Source organism: Triturus cristatus, chromosome 4_2 (assembly GCF_964204655.1).
Source record: "Triturus cristatus chromosome 4_2, aTriCri1.1, whole genome shotgun sequence".
Taxonomy (NCBI): domain Eukaryota; kingdom Metazoa; phylum Chordata; class Amphibia; order Caudata; family Salamandridae; genus Triturus; species Triturus cristatus.
The window spans coordinates 967,540,098-967,558,666 of record NC_140586.1 but is presented as its reverse complement, the minus strand read 5'-3'; the positions used below and the strand labels follow the sequence as shown (position 1 = coordinate 967,558,666).

Below are 18,569 nucleotides of genomic sequence, written 5' to 3'. Positions count from 1 at the left end.
AAGGGACGATCAGTGTGGAAGACGAGTTGCTGGGAGAGCAACGGATTGTCCTGGCTCATATCAGCTTTTGATGTGGGATTTCGCTATTTCACCACATTCTTCAAACAGAGTCTGCTGCTTACAGTGGCTCAATTCTGGTAAAAAGTAGAGTTTGGCAAGGCACAAAATGAATAGGGAGAGCCAAGTGGGAGAGGAGCCACGAGTCACACTTTGTTATAAGGCCCGAGGCACGAGCTGATCCATCAACCGATAACAGTCTGTAAAAGATGCAGCAAACGTTACTTAAAAACAAGGCATATGCTCTTTTATATCTAAAAATAAGTTATTTCTTGAACACCTGTGCTTCGCTTTAGTTCATTACATATACTGCAGTGGCATTTGTTAATAGTAATACTTAGATTTTACCAATGAAGTTTCCCATCTCCAGAGCCCTGACAACATGTCCACTCTGGGTGTGTTGGGTTTATAGGTTTTATCACTAATCTGACAAGTTAGCTGAAAGCACCGTTGTTAGTCCCAGTATTGTTCAGTGTTGCTTTTCCAGGTAGTGTGATCAGGTGCGATTGAATGATTTTCTTTGTATCTTTTCTTCACAAAATAAAAATCAACAATGTTTCTTTTCTTTTAATCCACATTGTGCTCGCTTCCCACTGTGTATCGTGGTACATCATGTTGCTTTGCTATGTGTACGGAAGTGAACAATCACTGGACACAAACACTTTTATAATTCTGCAAATAATGTTATCTGTTTTTCTTATTTACTTCTAGTCCGGTCGTCTATCATCTGGTATTTTAATATCCCACATAATTAGAATTTTATCTTTTTCTGTAATTCATTCCTCTCACAATAACTGCACTGTTCTGCTCTTGTCTATGTCCTCAGATGGGTCAATATTATTTTTGATGTTCTTAAGTTCTTTCGGGAGTCTCTGCACCTCTAGGATTATTTACATGTGAATTAAATGAAGGAGTGTATTCACTGAGGGCTGTGTGGGATCGAAAATTGACAAAAGCCCTTCACACTTTCAGTGCCCTCCAATGTTTTCCCCCTGTGTGTTCGCTGATGACTTTGTAGCTCTGATAATCGACTAAAGCTCTTCACACGTTCACTGCACTTAAATGGTTTTTCTCCTGTGTGAGTTCGCTGATGATATCTTAATGCTGAAGAGAAGTGAAAACTACTGTCACATTCACTACAATGATAGGGTCCCTGTGTGTGTTCGCTGATGTGTTTGGAGGTTTGATAAGTGACTAAAGCACTTTGCACATTCACTGCATTTAAATGGCTATCCCCTGTGTGTGTTTGCTGATGAATTCTTAATGCTGAGTAACGACTAAAAATGCCTTCACATTCATTGCAATGGTATGGTTTTTCCCCTGTGTGTGTTCGATGATGTGTTTGTAGATTTTCTAATTGACTAAAGCTCTTCCCACATTCACTGCTTTAAATGGCTTTATTCCTGTGTGTGTTCGCTGATGATTTTGTAAGTGTGATGTCTTACTGAAGCACTTTGCACATTCACTGCACTTGAATGGTTTTTCTCTTGTGTGTGTTCGCTGATTATTCCTTAATACTGAAGAGAAGCGAAAACTACTGTCACAATCACTACAATGATAGGGTTTTTTCCCCGTGTGTGTTCGCTGATGTGTTTGGAGGTTTGATAAGTGACTAAAGCTCTTCCCACATTCATTGCACTTGAATGGTTTTTCTCATGTGTGAGTTTGCTGATGATTCCTTAATACTGAAGAGAAGCGAAAACTACTGTCACATTCACTACAATGATAGGGTTTTTCCCCCGTGTGTGTTCGCTGATGACTATTTAGGTCTGATAACTGACTAAAGCACTTTGCACATTCACTGCACTTGAATGGTTTTTCCCCCGTGTGTATTCGCTGATGACTTTGAAGATGTGGCAATTGACTGAAGCTCTTCAAACATTCACTGCACTTGAATGGTTTTTCCCCTGTGTGTGTTCGCTGGTGTCTTTGTAGGTATGATAACTGACTAAAGCTCTTCACAGATGTGGCAATCGACTGAAGCTCTTCACACATTCACTGCACTTGAATGGTTTTTCCCCCGTATGTGTTCGATGATGACTTTGAAGATGTGGCAATCGACTGAAGCTCTTCACACATTCACTGCACTTGAATGGTTTCTCCCACATGTGTGTTCGCTGGTGTCTTTGTAGGTCTGATAACTGACTAAGGGCCATATGTAGAAAGCAAATTTGCGATCGCAAACGCTGAAATTCGCCGAATTTCGGCGTTTGCGATCGCAAATTTGCTAAGTGGAATGTAGGAAGGCAAATCTGCATGCAAAATAAGGAATCGCTAAATTTGCGATTCCTTATTTTGCAATTGCATTTAAGGAATCGCAAATTTTGCGATTCCTTAAATGCAATGTAGGAAGCTCCAAAAAAGTGCTATTTGGCCATAAGGAATCGCAAATTACCACCAACTACAGGTTGGTGGTAATTTGCGATTTCTTGTAATAATGCAGTTTTTTGCATTTTTCAAAGTGGAATGTGGTGCACACACATGCCCTTAGGGCATGTATGTGCACCACATGTGCACCCATGCTAATTTCAGGGGTGCAACAGGGTGTCCTATTGACACCCTTGCAACCTTGAAATTGCATTCTCAATTTGCGATTCTCTAATTGAGAATCGCAAATTGAGAATGTCTTCCTATTCATTCCTATGGGCCTTTTAGCCCATAGGAATGCATGGCAAGGTATTCCTTATTTGCGATTCTCAATTAGAGAATCGCAAATAAGGAATGGGTGGGATTCGCAATAAAAATTGCTAATCCTACCTACATTGCATTTTGCTATTCTCTAATTGCGATTCCTTAAAAATTGCAATTAGAGAATCGCAAAACACAGTCTACCTACATATGGCCCCAAAGCTCTTCCCACATTCACTGCATTTAAATGGCTTTTCTCCTGTGTGTGTTCGCTGATGATTTTGTAGGTGTGATGTCTTACTGAAGCACTTTGCACATTCACTGCACTTGAATGGTTTTTCTCTTGTGTGTGTTCGCTGATGATTCCTTAATACTGAAGCGAAGCGAAAACTACTGTCACATTCACAGCAATGATAGGGTTTTTCCCCTGTGTGTGTTCGCTGATGTGTTTGGAGGTTTGATAAGTGACTAAAGCTCTTCTCACATTCATTGCACTTGAATGGTTTTTCTCCTGTGTGTGTTCGCTGATGATTCCTTAATACTGAAGAGAAGCGAAAACTACTGTCACATTCACTACAATGATAGGGTTTTTCCCCCGTGTGTGTTCGCTGATGACTATTTAGGTCTGATAACTGACTAAAGCACTTTGCACATTCACTGCACTTGAATGGTTTTTCCCCCGTGTGTGTTCGCTGATGACTTTGAAGATGTGACAATCGACTGAAGCTCTTTACACATTCACTGCACTTGAATGGTTTTTCCCCTGTGTGTGTTCGCTGGTGTCTTTTTAGGTCTGATAACTGACTAAAGCTCTTCACACATTCACTGCACTTGAATGGTTTTTCTCTTGTGTGTGTTCGCTGATGATTCCTTAATACTGAAGAGAAGCGAAAACTACTGTTACATTCACTGCAATGATAGGGTTTTTCCCCGTGTGTGTGTTCGCTGATGTGTTTGTAGGTTTGATAACTTACTAAAGCTCTTCCCACAATCATTGCACTTGAATGGTTTTTCTCCTGTGTGAGTTCGCTGATGAGTCCTTAATACTGAAGAGAAGCGAAAACTACTGTCACATTCACTGCACTTGAATGGTTTTTGTTCTGTGTACGTGTGCTGATGAAGCTTGAGTAGTGATGACAAACTAAAGCTCTTGCTGCATGTGTATGATTCTTCTTTCTTGTTTAGTGTCGGTTGGTCGGGTATAAATGTGTCTACATCCCATGACTGTATTTCCTGATGGGCCAACATGGCTGATAAAGCACTTGTGTTTTTCTCACACACTTTATATGTTTGCAGTATTTTGCACGTTTGATTTCTGTTTTAACAATAAAATGTGATAGCCACCAAATATTTGCCACACTCCTAATACGTAGAAGGTGTCTTTGTAGGCGATTGTGCCTTTAGATTTGTCACGACAGGTCCGAGTGTCAGAGGGAGTACTTACACAACCCACTAACCTGAGCCAGCCAGCAGGAACGAGGATATATCGGTGCTGATCCCTTCCTTCCCTCTTCAGCTCTCGCCCACTGCGACTAGTAGGCCCACGCAGTGCACGGGAACCAACGGGGGAAAACAGGGGTAAAAGGAAGTTGAGACGGAGGGAGGATTAACAGGGGGGCACTCAACAGGTCCTACAAGGGTGTCCCAGGAAGGGCCCTAGGGAGGAGAAAGGGATAGGTGTTAAGGGGGGAGAGTCTCAGCCTAACCTCCTCAAGCCCCAACCCTCTGCCCAGGTACTCACTGTGATTCCGCTAGGATTTAGCGACTTCCGCTTCTGCCAAACACGGGTTCACAAGTTCGAGGAAGTTGCGCTGCTCCTGTACCCTTTGATAGGGTATGGCTCCGCGCAGCGAGAACAAGGGAGGGTTCTTTAACCCCCTACAATCCAGTGTCTTGTCTCGCACCTCTGAGGAGTAAAATAAGTGAGTCCAGAGGAGCGGAATGAACCACAGTTAAGCAAGCTGTTCCGTCACAGCTCTACCGTGGATGCAAAAGGGTGAACTTAGGTAAACCAAAAGGTAGCATCAACGCCTCACACGGGAGGCGCGTTCCGCATCTCGACTGATGCGTAGTGCTCGCCCGCTGTTTCCTCACAACGGGAGCGGTGAAAGGAGCAAGGCTCTGCTCCGAGGTTATGCGCCTCTGCACAGGGTGAGACTTGGAGTCAGGGGGAGGGAGAAGTCCGACGACTGGTCCGTTGCCTCCGCCTGCGTCTTGTAGTGGGGAAAGAATCCAGGAGGAAGGACGTCTTCCTGAAGAGTTCTCCTGGTAATTCTGCACGGGAATACTGCGGCGTCCGGGAAACGAGCTTCCTGGTCGAGGCTCTGAACAACAAGGAAAAGATTGTCAAGTGCCTCCTAGTGGGGGAGGCGGCCTTTTCTACTTCCTGGTAGAACGCGGGTTCCTCCTCCTTGCCCCAGAGTGTTCTGGGTGTTGTAGTTCCTAGGCCCTCGTCGAGTAATCGCGACAAGATTGCATTAAGGCTATGCATGCTTGTGGGTAAAGATGTATCCTCCTTCTGGCCGGTGCAAATTGGGACAATCTGTTGTATTGTAGATAAAAGAACTCCTCTTTCCTTTACCCGTCAGTTGTCTGGCTCCGCTCTGTTGTGCTCTTTTCTGGTTACTGTGGTTTGGCCAGAAAGAGTTTACAATTCACCTAGAGCACTGAATGATAGCTTGTCGTCATTTTAGAAAACAGAGCACTGCTGTAATCACATCATACCGATCCCATGATCAAAGCTGGTATTGGACACTTGTTTATACAGGAGGCGGTTTGTTTTTGTTGTTGCCTTAATTTTCCTAAGGTCATTTCTTCGTCTTGTGGCGTGGAGGTGCACAGCTCAGCCTCTTCCAATCACTGAACTGCCCTTCATGTTTCATCCGGGATCTGTCAGTTTGTGTGCAGGTTCCTCTGTCGCCGACTGCGCTGATGTTTTCCTGAATACTGTAGCTCATTATTTCTGCTATTATTGAAGATTTACAGCATTTGCTTCATTATTGATGGTCATTTCATACATTCAAGGCTTGTTTTCTGTTGGATGTAAAGATATTTAAAATTACTAAATTGAAACATAATGGAATGAGAATTCACAATGTTTAACTGGTTGTAAAAGACATTTCGGGGGAGATTCACCAAATCTCCATGCAATGCAGCACAGCCCTCCCCCCTCGAGGCTGCGCTGTGCGACAGGGAGGGAGCCGGAGAACACCATATTTTCAAAGATATGGCTCTCTCCTTCCCTTTCCCTTGCGCCGGCGCTGATTACAGAGGGCCTGCGCCATGCACACACCATAGCACCAGAGTGCTAGGGTATGTGTGTGTGTGTGTGTGTGTTTGTGTGAGTCCAGCATCGGTTTTGTACAGGAAGGACACCCTTCCTGTACACAATACTATGCCAGACACAAGGGAAAGCTTTTCCTACTTTGTATGCGTGTTGCACAGTGCAGCACGCATGCAAAGTCAGAAAAGGAACGAGAAATGAAAGCATTTCTCCTTCCTCGCGCCTAGGTTAAAAGGGCGCAGTTTTCTTACGCTAAACCCAATCTACTGTATTTGGTAAATTGGATTTAGCGTGAGAAACCTTGGGTGGTTGGACGGGAACGCCCATGCGCCCCCCTTGGCAGGCCCCCATGGTGTGAAGTAATGCTATGCGCTGCTTCACATTACTTTTACGTTATTTCCAGCGCTTAACAAGTTTAGAGCTGGAAAGTAAATTAGTAAAAAAAGGTTTTATGCTGTTTTGTGCCACTCTTGTGACGCAAAAACGGCGCAAAATCTTAGTAAATCTCCCCCTTCTTCTTTACCACCTTTGAAACTTAGCAAGGAATATTTCATCATACCCAGATATTTAACTAAAAGTTCTGTTGATCGGGTGACATCTTATTAATGTCTGAAAAGGAGGTGATTTACCAGTGTTCACAAACTAACTCAGCAAAGTAAGGGCGCTCACGGAGCACCCAAGTGCTAGAGGTATAGCTTAAGATAGACGCATATGGTCAAGATTTCATTTAAACAACAATAGATTTTAGAAAAAGAGATGGATCAGGCTGGGCTGCAAAATTTCCAGTAACTCTTTACAAAGTATACAACAAAAGTAACTCCATTCACACACTTCTTCTCGTTCTTTCCTATTCACTTAAGATCATCTCAAATACCAACTCCTGTCTTTACTCGCTGTTCATAAGTCACCTTTGACACTTTCAAAAGCTCCCTTGATTCAAGCATTTCTGGTTTCTTTGTACCTGGAAGATTGGAACATTATTGTGAGTTGAGGGGGGTTTCCTATCGCCATAACATCTGTCCATCTCCCTGAAACTAGTGCAGCTTACAGCACCCCCGAATCTGACCCTGAAAGACAACTTTAAAAAGCAAGTCTTTAGTTCTTCCTAAAGTAGATAAAGTTCTGTAAGATGCAGCTCCTTCCGGGGCTTTTGTGTCAAACAGAGCGAGGGGTTCACTGTAAGGCCCATCCTTTACATTATAAGCGCAGATAAGGCAAACAAATGTTGATTCATATAATTTAATATTCAACGATATCAGTCATTTAGTACTTATAGAGAATCCATCACAACCAATACTTTACCTGACATATCCCCGCAGCAGATGTGTGCATATTACTCTTTTTTCCCCCTTTTCCACCATTACATGGCATCTGGCATGACGTTGTCCGTTTGGGGCCCAGGATGCCACTTTGTGACTGGATGGGCATTTGGCAGAGCGGGAGGAGGTGTCAGTTATCCACAGGTGATGCAGCATTTCTACCTTTGCATATTTCTCATATTCAAGTTTACCTCATTTCCTGTTCTTCGGCCCCGCTACAGCCCTCTGGCTGCGCACTCACTCTGTGGGGTTCATCAGAAGTCAGATAACTGCCTGGTAGTCACAAGGCCATGGATCTCACTTCTTCTACAACACTTATTGCAGACAAAGGGCCTAGTTCAGAGTTTGTCCACAGATTATTGCCTCAAAACTAAGGGTGGGTGAAGAATTCAGCTCTGCCGGCGGAGCTCGCGAAGTTTTGACCACTCCGCACTCTGTGCGGTGTTCCAAAAAACTCCACAAAGTGATGCAGAAGGGAGTTTTTTTTTCAAGCGGTTCGCCAACTGTAAGGTGGCGAGCGCTTGTGAGAAAATATAACTCGCTAGACCTCTTGTGAGATTACTCATTGCGGGAGGTCGCGGCAGGTTGCAACCACTTGAGTGTAGAAATCTGCCATTCTCGTTGATGAAGCTGCCACTCGATTAGAAAGTCAATTCGAGCGGTAGAAAGCAGCAGCACCTACTGGCGCAACACGTAGTGCCATTTGTGCTGATTTTACAGTGCGGGACAAACTCCAGGCACTAACAATCAGTGAGAGCAGCGCAACTTAACATATTCTGCCACTTGCGGAAGTCCGCAGAGTGTGGCGGAGTTTCCCTGGCACTTCGTGGAGTTCCGCGGAGTAAAACTCTGCGAACTACACCAAGGCCTAATCAAAACGTAACAGATATCCTGTCTGCCTTATTGTAATTGCCACAGGATGTAATGCATTCTTAATGGGGCGGGCAGGATACCTGTCACATTTGTGATGGAATAAACCATTTGCTGAAATCTAAATCAGGCCTTTGGTGTACATTGTGTGCAGTGTGGCTAGCTGGGCTTGAAAGATCTTGTGGTTTGTGGGTCTCTCACTGCTTTGAGGCCACCACCAGGCAGAACGTCTGTCAGCCCCGCCTTGTGCAGATCTTCCTTTCTAGGCAGGACTTCTGTCAGCTGCACCTTGTGCAGATCTTCCTTCCAGGCAGGGGCTTCTGTCAGCAGCGCCTTGTGCCAATCTTCCTTCCAGGCAGGACTTTTGTCAGCAGTGCCTTGTGCAGATCTTCCTTCCAGGCAGGACTTCTGTCAGCTGCACCTTGTGCCGATCTTCCTTCCAGGCAGGGGCTTCTGTCAGCTGTGCCTTGTGCAGATCATCCCTCCAGGCAGGGCGTCTGTCAGCTGTGCCTTGTGCAGATCTTCCTTCCAGGCAGGACTTCAGTCAGCTGTGCCTTGTGCAAATCTTTTTCCAGGCAGGACCTCTGTCAGCTGCGCCTTGTGACGATCTTCCTTTCAGGCTGCGGCTTATGTCAGCTGAGCCTTGTGCAAATCTTCCTTCCAGGCAGGACCTCTGTCAGCTGCGCCTTGTGCAAATCTTCCTTCCAGGCAGAACTTCTGTCAGCTGCGCCTTGTGCAGATCTTCCTTTCAGGCTGCGGCTTCTATCAGCTGTGTCTGATGCAGATCTTCCTTCCAGGCAGGACTTCTGTCAGCTGTGCCTTGTACAAATCTTCCTTCCAGGCAGGACCTCAGACAGCTGCGCCTTGTGCAGATTTTCCTTCCAGATAAGGGCTCACCTCCCATGCACCCCTGGATAGGCCTCACCTCCTCTGCACCCCTGGACAGGCCTCACCTCCTCTGACCCTTGGACAGGCCTCACCTCCTCTGCACCCCCTGGACAGGCCTCAACTCCTCTGCTCCCCCTGGACAAGCCTCACCACTTCTCCTTCCCCTGAAGAGACCTCAGCTAATCGGTCCCCTGGACAGGCCTCACCTCCTCTGCACCACTGGACAGTCCTTACCTCCTCAACCCCCTGGACAGTCCTCACCTCCTCGGCACCCCTGGACAGGCCACAACTCATCTGCACCCCTGAACAGTCCTCACCTCCTCTGCCCCCTGGATAGGCCTCACCTCCTCTGCCACCCTGGACAGGCCTCACCTCCTCTTCAGCCACTGGACAGGCCTCATCTCCTCTGACCCCCTGGACAGGCCTCATGTTGGACAGGCCACACAGACGGCTTGCTCCCTCCCCGCACGACAGGGCCCGAGCTCCGGCCCCCCAGGCATATCCCCCCGACAAGCACCTGTACCCCGTCTCCCGGCGGATCTTCTGCCCTCGAACCTCTACTCATCACGGGTTCCAGCCCCACCAGCTTCCCCGGCCAGGTCAAGCCGCCATCTTGGGCCCTGCACCACGCGGCCGCGTGGCCTCACCCCGACCCTAACCCCGGGCCTGGCCGGCCCCGACATCCCGGCACCACCATCCACCCAGGAGGTGAGCGGACCACTTGGCAGGTCAATGGGAGAACGAAGTGTCAAGGGCTCTCCCCCGCCAGGTGCCGATCACCCCCAGCTCCCCCAGGCACTGGCTCCACCTCCTGCTGGGTGTCTGGACACCTTCATCCCGGACCCTCCGACCTCCAAGTGCGAGGGTCCGGACATCAAAGGGCACCAGCCCTATAACTGGGGCAGCTCCGGAGCAGGAAGGCAGTTGTATCCTGGAGTCGAGAGACACCGAGTGAACTCAACCTTGACGGTCTACTGGCGCTGCCATAGCCCGCTCTTGTGAACCATCGTCCTGCCTGCTGGCGCTGCCGCGGCCTTCTGCAACCTCCATCCTCACCGGGACCTGCTGGCGCTGCCGCGGACCGTACATCGACCATCTTCCTGGGACCTGCTGGCGCTGCCGCGGCCCGTTGTAACGACCATCCTCACCGGGACCTGCTGGCGCTGCCGCGGACCGTACATCTTCCTGGGACCTGCTGGCGCTGCCGCGGCCCGTTGTACCGACCATCCTCACCGGGACCTGCTGGCGCTGCCGCGGACCGTACATCGTCCATCTTTCTGGGACCTGCTGGCGCTGCCGCGGCCCGTACCACCTAACCACCAAGCTCGAGGATTGTGAGCTCATCATCATCTCATCCGAACTACCTGATTGGTAAACAGACTGTCCCGCTACCCCCTTCCCTACCTTGCGAGACTCTAATCGAGGGGACCCCTGAGTCCAGACCTCCTTGTATCGTTCAACCGTACCTTGATGAGTGCTTATAAAGAACACTGAACCTTATCCGTGTGTGGTATCTGTCTGTGGGGGGGAAGTTACTTGTCTGTACGATCGCTGGAGACGGCTCTCCCCGGAGACCTCTCCCCCTGACCCCGGCCGACCCTCCCGGTCCGTCTACCTTTTCTAACATTGGTGGCCAGCGGCGCGATCCGAATCAACGCGTAATCGTACAGAGAGTAGCTCACCCCACGACAAAAACACGATGTCGACCAAAGATAGCAGCCCCACCGAGAAATTCCAAATGGAAAAATTAGAAGAATACAACCACCGCGAACTGAGACAATTTTGCATAGAACTTGGCATTGCTACCACCGGCCTGAGTACCAAGGATGATCTAAAGCGCGCTCTTGAGTCATGGACAGAAACTGGGGTCGCAGGACCCTCCGACCAAAGCAGCGTCACACCAGACCAAAACAGCATCACACCAGAGGGGAACGCCACGGCTCCCGAGGAGCGGGGAACGGGCCTCTCGCAGGAGGAGATCCGAGAAAGAGACAGAATCAGATTACACGAGTTGGAGATGGCACGACTCAAGATGGATGGGGAACTCAAGTTAGCTGAACAGAAACTCAACCTCGAGCATATGCGGCTTCGAGAGGAACGAGAAGAAAAGCAGAGACAGAGAGAGCTGGAAGAGAAAAAAATAACGCTCGAGCGCCGACTAGCGGAAATAGAACTGCGAAAACAGAATAAGGAACTGGGGGTGCTTGAGCGACCGCACACCCCGGGGCCCATTGAGAAAAAAGTCCATATCCCCAAGGATGTTGTCCGCGAGTATGTCCGAGAAGACGACATACAACAGTGGTTTAAAGCCTATGAGATCGCCATGACCTCCCACCGGATCGACCGGAGTGATTGGGGAGCCGGACTTTGGGGGAGATTTATCAACGAGGGTCGCGATGCCCTGCTGCAGCTCCCCGATCACCAAATGTCGTCCTACGACCACATGAAGGCTGCCCTCCTCACCCGCTACGGCCTCACGCCCGAGATGTACCGCCAGAGGTTCCGAGATTGCACCCGGATCCCAGGTACAACTTGGGTAGAATACGTGAACTATTTCAGCCGTGCCTTCGAGGGTTGGATCAAGGGAAGTCAGGTCACCACCTACGAACAACTCTTCAACCTTATGGTATGGGAGCACCTGTCCAACAACTGTTTCGTCGAGCTCAGGCAGCACCTCCTCGACAGTAAGCTGACTGACCCCCGGCAGCTCGCCGCCGAAGCTGACCGATGGGAAAGCACCCGAGTGGGCCGGAAAGGGCCACACAACCAGAACAGAAGCAGCCCAGGCCAACACCGTCCTCGGGGAGGAGGAGGGGGCCAGGGTCGAGGGAGAGACGCCTTGCCAGCAACACCCGTGGCCAGCACCCCGCCTCCGGCCGGCCGGGGCAACCCCCCGTTGCGGCCTGGGTTCCGAGCCAACGTCACGTGCCACCGGTGCCAGCGACTAGGCCACTACGCCAATGACCCGAGCTGCCCGCTAAACCAAACACCCAAGCCCCGCCAGGTAGCTGCCGCTGCCCTAGGGGAAGAGCGATCATCGGAGGAACCCGAAGAGTATGAGCCGGCCCAGCAAGGGTGGGAACCGGCCGCCATGGTCCTGGCGTGCTTAGGGGGGAGAGACATGGTCCCGCGGGCTCCCCTACCCGCCAACACCAGGAAATACGGTCAGTGGGTGACCATTAATGGACAAAGAGCCGAGGCCTTGCGGGACACCGGCGCCAGTGTGACGGCCGTCCGTTGTCACCTGGTGAAGCCCGAGCAGATCTTGCCGAACATTCTCTGCCCCGTCCGCTCGGCAGATAACTCTGAGAGTATGTGTAAGATGGCCTGCGTTCCATTTGAATGGGGAGGGGTCTCCGGCCTGCTGAAGGTGACGGTCCGGGACGATGCCCCCGTGGACTGCCTCCTGGGGAATGACCTCGAGAGTTCCCCGTGGGCCACCGTCGAGAGAAGAGAACACCTGGGGATGCTGGGCCTCCCGGACTGGGCCTGCATAACCACCCGGTCCATGGCCGCCCGTGCCGCCCCCCGATCAGAAGAACCCGAATGGCCAGCACCTCCGCCCCCGGTCGCCCCAGTAGAAGACAACGACGAGGCTAGCCTCCCGGACCCGACGACCGAAGAGGACGCGCAACCCCAGGACCTTCCGGATCTGGCTCAGTGGCGTCAAGAAGGGGGGCCCACCCAAGAACAGTTCCGCCAGGAACAAAAGACCTGTCCCTCCCTCGAGGGACTCCGCCAACAAGCCAGCACCCAAAACGCAGGGGACGCCACCGGAACTCACTGGGTCTACTGGGATAACGACCTGCTCTACAGCGAGCAAAGAATCGCCGAGCTGGGGGCCGGTCGAGTTCTGGTGGTACCTCTCCGCTTCAGAGACTTTCTGCTCAACTTAGCCCACGATGTCCCCCTGGCTGGACACCTGGGCCAGGACAAAACGTACAGTCGCCTGGTGACCCACTTTTTCTGGCCAAAAATGAGGAATGACGTCCTGAACCACTGCCGATCTTGCCCCACATGCCAAGCCAGCGGGAAGAGTGGTCGGAAGCTGAAAGCCCCTCTGCAACCCTTCCCTGTGGTCACCACCCCGTTCGAGAGGGTGGGGATAGACATTGTGGGGCCTCTGGACCCCCGCACGGCACAAGGACACAGGTTCATCTTGGTACTAGTGGACCATGCCACCCGCTACCCCGAGGCGGTGCCCCTACGGACAGTGACAGCTCCGGTGGTTGGCCGGGCCCTAATGGGGATCTTCTCCCGGGTAGGCTTCCCCCGAGAAGTCGTCAGCGACCGAGGCACGAATTTCATATCCAAATACATGAAGTCCCTCTGGCAACAATGCGGGGTCACCTACAGATTCACGACCCCCTATCACCCCCAAGGGAACGGACTAGTGGAGCGTTTTAACCGCACTCTCAAGGGGATGATTGGGGGATTGGAAGAGCCCCTCCGTCGCCAGTGGGATGTACTACTCCCGTGCCTCCTCTTCGCCTACCGGGAAGTTCCACAGAAGTCCCTCGGTTTTAGCCCTTTCGAACTCCTGTACGGGCACCCTGTGCGGGGGCCCCTCAGCCTAGTCAAGGAAGGTTGGGAGATGGCCCCCCTAGCGACCCCTCCAGACGTCTTCAAATACATCCTGGCCTTACGAAACCAGACCCGGCGCTTCAGGGAGATGGCCAAGGCGAACCTCGAGGCCAGCCAGGAGGACATGAAGAGGTGGTATGATCACAATGCCTCCTCCGTTGAATTCGAGCCTGGGCAGCAAGTATGGGTGATGTCCCCCACCGAACCCTGTACCCTGCAAGATAAGTGGACGGGGCCCTTCAAAGTGGTCGAGCGCAAAAGCCCCGTCACTTACCTCATCGACATGGGGACCTCCCGGAACCCCCTGCGGGTCCTCCACACCAACCGGCTCAAACCACACTTTGTGCGCTCAGAACTTAGCCTCTTGATGGCTACGGACAGTGGGGCGGAAGAAGACTCCGAGCCCCTCCCGGATCTCCTGAAGACTCAGGAGAATGACGGCTCCGTGGACGGGGTCCGGCTCTCTGACGCCCTCACTTCGGAGCAACGCCAGGACTGCCGGAACCTCCTGCTGCAGTTCGCTGCCCTGTTCTCCCTCACCCCCGGGGTAACCCCTTGGTGTTTGCACGACGTAGACACCGGGGACAGTCCCCCTGTCCGGCACCGGGCCTACCGCGTACCAGATCGGGTACGGGCCTGCATACAGGAGGAAGTGGCCAAGATGCTCACAATCGGGGTCATCGAGCCCTCGGACAGTCCCTGGGCCAGTCCGGTTGTATTAGTTCCCAAGGCCGCTGCCCCCGGCACCGCACCTGAACTGAGATTCTGCGTCGACTACCGGGGCTTGAACACTGTCACCCGGACCGACGCTCATCCCATCCCCCGAGCAGACGAGCTGATCGACCGGCTGGGGGCCGCCCGCTACCTTAGTATCTTCGACCTAACGGCGGGCTACTGGCAGATCGGCCTCACACCCAGGGCTCAGGAACGGTCAGCCTTCTCTACCCCCGATGGCCACTATCAATTCAAGGTCATGCCCTTTGGCATGAAGAATGCCCCCGCCACGTTCCAACGCCTTGTGAACCAGGTCTTGGCAGGGCTCGAAGAGTTCAGCGCTGCCTACCTGGACGATATCGCTGTATACAGCCGCCACTGGTCCGACCACCCCCGTCACCTCCAAGAGGTCCTACAAGCCCTCCAGCGGGCCGGCCTCACCATTAAGGCCGGCAAGTGCCAAATTGGCCAAGGGTCTGTGACCTACCTTGGGCACCAAGTGGGGAGCGGGCTGGTGGCCCCACTACAACTTAAGATTGCTGCCATCCAGTCCTGGCAGTCCCCCGTCACCCAGACCGAGGTCCGAGCCTTCTTGGGGCTCACCGGCTACTACCGGCGGTTCGTGAAGGACTACGGCAGCATCGTGGGGCCCCTCACGGGTCTCACGTCCAAGAACCAACCGAAGCGGATCAACTGGACTCCTGATTGTCAAGCGGCCTTCGAGAAGCTGAAGGCCGCCCTGTGCACCGCCCCTGTGCTCCAGGCCCCCGATTACAGTCGGGAATTTGTGGTGCAGACCGACGCCTCCGACCACGGCATCGGGGCCGTCCTCTCCCAGTTGAACCCCGAAGGTCATGACCAGCCGGTGGCCTTCATCAGTCGACGTCTCCTGGCCCGAGAACAGCGTTGGAGCACCATCGAGAGGGAGGCATTTGCAGTAGTGTGGGCCCTCAAAAAGCTACGACCCTATCTCTTCGGTACCCACTTCCGGGTACAAACCGACCATCGACCCCTGCAATGGCTGATGCAGATGCGGGGGGAGAACCCAAAACTCTTGCGCTGGTCCATTTCCCTGCAGGGAATGGACTTCACCGTGGAGCACCGACCAGGCCAAGACCACGCCAACGCGGATGGCCTGTCCCGCTTTTTCCGCCTCGACGAAGAGAGTCCCCAAGGGGATGGGTGACTCTCCCCGCCTTCAGCTGGGGGGGACGCATGTTGGACAGGCCACACAGACGGCTTGCTCCCTCCACGCACGACAGGGCCCGAGCTCCGGCCCCCCAGGCATATCCCCGCGACAAGCACCTGTACCCCGTCTCCCGGCGGATCTTCTGCCCTCGAACCTCTACTCATCACGGGTTCCAGCCCCACCAGCTTCCCCGGCCAGGTCAAGCCGCCATCTTGGGCCCTGCACCACGCGGCCGCGTGGCCTCACCCCGACCCTAACCCCGGGCCTGGCCGGCCCCGACATCCCGGCACCACCATCCACCCAGGAGGTGAGCGGACCACTTGGCAGGTCAATGGGAGAACGAAGTGTCAAGGGCTCTCCCCCGCCAGGTGCCGATCACCCCCAGCTCCCCCAGGCACTGGCTCCACCTCCTGCTGGGTGTCTGGACACCTTCATCCCGGACCCTCCCACCTCCAAGTGCGAGGGTCCGGACATCAAAGGGCACCAGCCCTATAACTGGGGCAGCTCCGGAGCAGGAAGGCAGTTGTATCCTGGAGTCGAGAGACACCGAGTGAACTCAACCTTGACGGTCTACTGGCGCTGCCATAGCCCGCTCTTGTGAACCATCGTCCTGCCTGCTGGCGCTGCCGCGGCCTTCTGCAACCTCCATCCTCACCGGGACCTGCTGGCGCTGCCGCGGACCGTACATCGACCATCTTCCTGGGACCTGCTGGCGCTGCCGCGGCCCGTTGTAACGACCATCCTCACCGGGACCTGCTGGCGCTGCCGCGGACCGTACATCTTCCTGGGACCTGCTGGCGCTGCCGCGGCCCGTTGTACCGACCATCCTCACCGGGACCTGCTGGCGCTGCCGCGGACCGTACATCGTCCATCTTTCTGGGACCTGCTGGCGCTGCCGCGGCCCGTACCACCTAACCACCAAGCTCGAGGATTGTGAGCTCATCATCATCTCATCCGAACTACCTGATTGGTAAACAGACTGTCCCGCTACCCCCTTCCCTACCTTGCGAGACTCTAATCAAGGGGACCCCTGAGTCCAGACCTCCTTGTATCGTTCAACCGTACCTTGATGAGTGCTTATAAAGAACACTGAACCTTATCCGTGTGTGGTATCTGTCTGTGGGGGGGAAGTTACTTGTCTGTACGATCGCTGGAGACGGCTCTCCCCGGAGACCTCTCCCCCTGACCCCGGCCGACCCTCCCGGTCCGTCTACCTTTTCTAACACCTCACCTCCTCTGCACCCCTGGACAGGCCTCGCCTCCTCTGCACCCCTGGACCGGCCTTCCCTCCTCTGCACCCACTGGAAAGGCCTCACCTCCTCTGCCCCATGGACAAGCCTCACATCCTCTGCCCCCCTGGACAGGCCCCACCTCCTCTGTACTCCTGGACAGGCCTCACCTCCTCTGCACTCCTGGACAGGCCTTACCGCCTCTGCCCCCCTGGACAGGCCTCGCCTCCTTTACACCCCCTGGACAGGCCTCGCCTCCTCTGCCCCATGGACAGGCTTCACCTCCTATACAGCCCCTGGAAACGCCTCACCTCCTCTGCACCCCTGGACAGGCCTCACCTCCTCTCCAGCCCCTGGACAGGCCTTACCTCCTCTGCCCCCGTGGACAGGCCTCAACTCCTCTGCACCCCTCTGGACAAGCCTCACCTCCTCTGCACACTCTGGACAGTCCTCACCTCCTCTGCACCCCTGGACAGGCCTCACTTCCTCTTCACCCATCGACAGGCCTCGCCTCCCCTGCACCCCCTAGACTGGCATTACCTCCTCTACCCCCTGGACAGGCCTCACCTCCTCTGTACCCCTGGACAGGCCTCTCCTTCTCGGCCCCCCTGGACAGGCCTCACCTCATCTGCACCCTTGAACAGGCCTCACCTCCTCTGCCCCCTGGACAGGCCTCTCCTCCTCTGCTCCCCAGGACAAGCCTAAACTCCTCTGCGCCTCCCAAGACAGGGCTCACCTCCCATGCACACCTGGACAGACCTCATCTCTTCTGCACCCCAGGGCTTGCCTCTCCTCCACTGCACCCCTCACATCCTCTGCTCCCCCTCGACAAGCCTCACCTCCCCCTGGACAGGCCTCACCTCCTCTGCAACCCTGGAAAGGCCACACCTCCTCTTCAGCCCCTGGATGGGCCTCCACTCCTCTGCCCCCCTGGACAGGCCTCACCTCCTCTGCACCCCTCTGGACAAGCCTTACCTCCGCTGCACACTCTGAACAGGCCTCGCCCCATCTGCACCCCTGGACAGGACTCACCTCCTCTGCACCCCTGAACAGGCCTTACCTCCCATTCACCCCTGGACAGGCCTCACCTCCTCTGCACCCCTGGAGAGGCCTCACCTCCCATGCAACTCTGGAGAGGCCTCACCTCCTCTGCTCCCCTGGACAGGCCTCACCTCCTCCTCCCCCTGGACAGGCCTCAACTCCTCTGCTCCCCCTGGACAAGCCTCACCTCCTCACCTCCCCCTGAAGAGGCCTCAGCTCCTCGGCCCCCTGGACAGGCCTCACCTACCATGCAACTCTGGACAGGCCACACCTCCTCTGCACCACTGGACAGGCCTCACCTCCTCTGACCCCTGGACAGGCCTAACCTCCTCTGCACCCACTGGACAGGCCTCAACTCCTCTGCTCCCCCTGGACAAGCCTCACCTCCTCTCCTCCCCCTGGAGAGGCCTCACCTCCTCTGCCCCCTGGACAGGCCTCACCTCCTCTGCACCCCTGGAAAGGCCACACCTCCTCTTCAGCCCCTGGATAGGCCTCAACTCCTCTGCCCCCCTGGACAGGCCTCACCTCCTCTGCACCCCTCTGGATAAGCCTTACCTCCGCTGCACACTCTGAACAGGCCCCACCTCCTCTGCACCCCTGAACAGGCCTCGCCTCCTTTGCACCCATTGACAGGCCTCGCCTCCTCTGCACCCCCTGGACAGGCCTCACCTCCTCTGCACCCCTGGACAGGCCTCGCCTCCTCTGCACCCCTGGACCGTCCTCGCCTCCTCTGCACCCCCTGGACAGGCCTCGCCTCCTCTGCCCCA

General features: G+C 53.8%; 1 pseudogene; it reads right to left on the bottom strand.

Moving 5' to 3' along the window:
• Nucleotides 1-1,410: 1,410 nt before the first annotated feature.
• Nucleotides 1,411-18,569, bottom strand: part of LOC146839167 (uncharacterized) — a 40,108-nt pseudogene continuing 22,949 nt past the window's right edge.